Raw genomic sequence first — 4,057 nt, forward strand, 5'->3', positions numbered from 1 at the left:
GTTATTATATTTTTTTTTTCTCTCTCTCTCTCTTTACTACAAAATTTATCTCTTATCTTTCATCTTTTGATAAAAAAATTAATTTAGAATGAATAAGTTATGATAATTTAAAGTTTTAAAATATTAGTATTTTGTTCTTTCCTCTCTACTTTAATGAGTGATAATTTTCTCTTTAATGACATGTTTACTTTTTTATATTATATTAATTAATTATTTTTTTTTTGTATTTTTAGATAAAAGTAAGCAAATATCATGTGTTTGTGTTTACATATATTTTTTTATTATAATAGTTTAAATGTAATAGAGGTGAAGGAATATATATTGGTTCATTTTATAACTCGTTTTTTTAAATGATTTTTTTGTATTAATGTTATTTTAACTTTGTAAATGAAATTAGTATATATATTAAAAAATATAATTTCAAATTATTATTTTTTATATTTGTGAATTATTTATTTATTATGAAGCATCATACTTTATAATCATAATAAAATATAATGCTAATTTTCATTATCAAATGATTATTAATTATTTAATAACTATAATTGTCATTACACTTTATACAAAGTTGAAAATTTACGTTTTCAAATTCAAAATTTTATTAAGTAATTGATGTCGTTTAATTTCGATACTCGCTGTGCATCGCACGGGAGATCGTTCTAGTTTTTTACTAATCTTACAAAAGTAAAACACATGATTGAGTTAACGAGTATTGTCGATGTTGGAAACAAAGGGCCCCACTTTGAGTTAAAGGGGTAGAGAAGGTTCCTAATGGCAGCTGACTCGTTCAAACTAATTATTCTCACACAAGTGTTAAAATGAAGTGAATATTTGAGATCAAATATTATAAAGTCAAAGTGCATTTAGTATGCAATCTTAAGATGGAATCTTCAACTTCCGCGTTATTTCATTGTATTATTACTATATACATACGCTAGTCCATTCGTGCGATATATTGAAACCATCGAAATTAAATGACATGTTTAAATAATAAAAATATGAAGTATTTCTTCCGTCCCACGAAGCATGACTCATTTTCTTTTTAGGCTGTCCCACGAAATTTGACCTATTTCTAAAAATGACAAAGATTAAAGATAATTAGGGGTTATAACTATACTTAATTAATGGGCTAACCCATCTGAAGTAAGGACCTAATTAACCAAGTCTTCCCCGAAACCCTAAAATGAGCCCATTTAGTTTCTGGCCCCTCAAGTCTTCTCTCTCTCGCCCTAAGCACCGCTCCCCATCGCAGACTCAGATCTAGGGTTTGCTTCCGCCGCTCTTGCTTGTTTTCTGTCGTCGCTCTCTCCTACGTTGGTTTAATGGCAGACGACGATGGGTAACCCTCGCCTCACCCTCACCCTTGTCTCGCCCCATCGTCAGCCCTATGCAGTTCGCTCTCTCCCTCGCTGCCCCCCTACCGCGATTGTCTCTGCGAGCGGTGGGCTCGCCGGCGGCGAGGCAAACGAGCATCCCTCGGCCCCTCTCCCCCTCCCCATCCCCAAGTGGAGGTACGGTAATTTACGGCGACCTCCTCCCTCCTCCTACGTCCCATTCCATTCTCAGCCACCTCCTCTCTCCTCTTCCGTCCCACTCCATCGCCACCCCCCTCGTCCACCGATCTGTATTGGATCCGAGGTGGTCTTCAACCATTCGAGCTAGAAGCTGAATTCGACAGTGATTATGAGTATCATGATGGACTTGGGGTCGGCGGCGGCATGGAAGAAGCACGTTGCGAAACTAGAGAGGAGGTGATGTCGCCCATGCATTTCTCCCCTGTCTATTTTCCTTGGAAGCCGAGCACGGAGGAGTGGGTCGAGTGTGTTGCCATAGCCGATAAACAGTGCAAAGATGAGGGTTTCTTATCCCTTGATGGTGCCCTGAATTGTTGCTATGATTTGGTGGTGCTCTGAACTTGTTGTGATGAGCCGTATTTGTTTTGATTTGTTGCTCTGAACTTGTTGTGATGAGCCTGATTTGTTTTGATTTGCAAAGAACAAATATTAAATATGACAAGAACAGATACTAAAAAAGGTGTTAAACCATTGTTTATGAGCTGCTAAATATGTGCTCTGATTTACAAAGAAAGGTTAGACCATTGTTTATGAGCAACTACATATGTGCTCTGATTTACAAAAAAATGTTAAACCATTGTTTATGAGCAACTACATATGTGCTCTGATTTACAAAATGCTACCCAAAAACTTAAGTTATATGCTGATTAGTAACCTTCAATCTCATCTAAACCAAGGCTTTGCACTATCTCTGTGTCACACCCCAATTCTTGAAACAATAACTATAATTGGGGTACGACTAATCATCTAAATGAACAAGGGAGAATCCTTGTGAAATTCGAATGAAAGGGATAACAATCGGGCTTAGCCCATTTGGATGAAGAAAGACAGGTATTCTAGTGATACGAATCAATCAACAAACATAATAACTTCAGGATCACAAGTTTAGTTTCCTGCTTCAAATAACCAACATTCACTGATCGAAATACTTGAGAGTCGATAGTCTAGGCTCAACAAAAGATATTGTTTAGAGTCACAACACAAAGGTCTTAAGTTAAGGAAACAAAAGACAGATACTGGCTAGTTCTACAGCGGAAGTCAAAATAAGGAGTTGAACTCTAGCCTCAGCTCGCCCCGTCAGCACAAGCCATTAACCTGAAAAACATTTGAAAATATATTTGGGCTAAGTACTAATGTACTTAGTGGACTGCAACTTTTGAAACATTTCATAATCTGAAGAGCAGTTTATCCAATCATACTGACATGACTTAGAAGGTTTTAGAGTGAAATAACTTCTAAGCATGTTAAAATATTTCATATTATACTTAATTATTTTTGCGCGCGTTTGCACACTCTATTCTGTTACTCGCTGTGATCACGGACTATTTAGTCACCGACGGATCTCTGTATCCCGTTGACTTGAATTGAGGGCGTAACCCAGCCAAGTAAAATAAACCTCGGAAATTAATCCAAACAGGCCTATCATAAACTATGCTCCGGAACACATCCCGTCGAGCACCTTTATAACGCCTCTGGTTAGTGCCCGATGGAGATCAACCCACCGAGACAGCTAACAAGTGTACACAATTCTCACACAACATATTAAGTCATAAGGGAACATCAATTGATTAACTATGCGAGCCTTAAACATGGTAGAGTGCACAAAAATATTTATTGGATAAACAGTTTGTATTTCATGAAACATTTAAGCTCATTAGCTCAATCATACATTTGGAAAATAAGCCCACCTGTATAGGCAATGCCTGACGTTTAACCTTATCTCTGAATCGGAATAGCAGTGCTAATCCTCCTGATGTTCAAGGCCTACAAGAAATCTATCTTAATGAGTCTCTTAAATCTAAAATCAAGTCACGGTAAATTGCTTAACATTCTATGATTCACTTAGCCGGGTTTTCAAAATTTAATGAATAAATGATTGAAAACTAATATCCTTGAGTTAAGAACACCAACAATACCCTTACTCGATTTTTCTTTTGTAATTGGAATTATAAATAACCAATTAAATCATGATGCAATGCATGACTCATTTCATACTTAAGCATATAAGTGTTTACTTAAAATATGCACAAGCCCAATTAATAAAAAGGCAGCCCACGGCGAGATCGCCGCCTCTCCCCCCTTTCTCTGCTCTGTTCTACTATGCTCAATTCTACTCTACTATACTCTGTTTTCCCAGCTCTGGTATTCCAGCTCTGCTATCCAGCTTTGGTCTCTCAGCTCTGGTATCCCAGCTCTGCTCTCAAGCTCTGGTCTCTCAGCTCTGGTATCCCAGCTTTGGTCTCCAGCTTTGGTCTTTCAGCTCTGGTATCCCAGCTCTGGTCTCCAGCTCTGGTATCCCAGCTCTGGTCTCCAGCTCTGGTCTCTCAGCTCTGCTCTGCCCTCTCTACTCTGCTCTGCCCCTCTCGCTCTGCTCTGCCCCTCTCTACTCTGCTCTGCCCCTCTCTACTCTGCTCTCTTTCTCAGCCCACCGGTACACCTCACGCCGATCACCTCCTTGGCAATGGCGAAGCGCCATCACCTCC

This window comes from Salvia miltiorrhiza, chromosome 3 (assembly GCF_028751815.1).
Source record: "Salvia miltiorrhiza cultivar Shanhuang (shh) chromosome 3, IMPLAD_Smil_shh, whole genome shotgun sequence".
NCBI lineage: Eukaryota > Viridiplantae > Streptophyta > Magnoliopsida > Lamiales > Lamiaceae > Salvia > Salvia miltiorrhiza.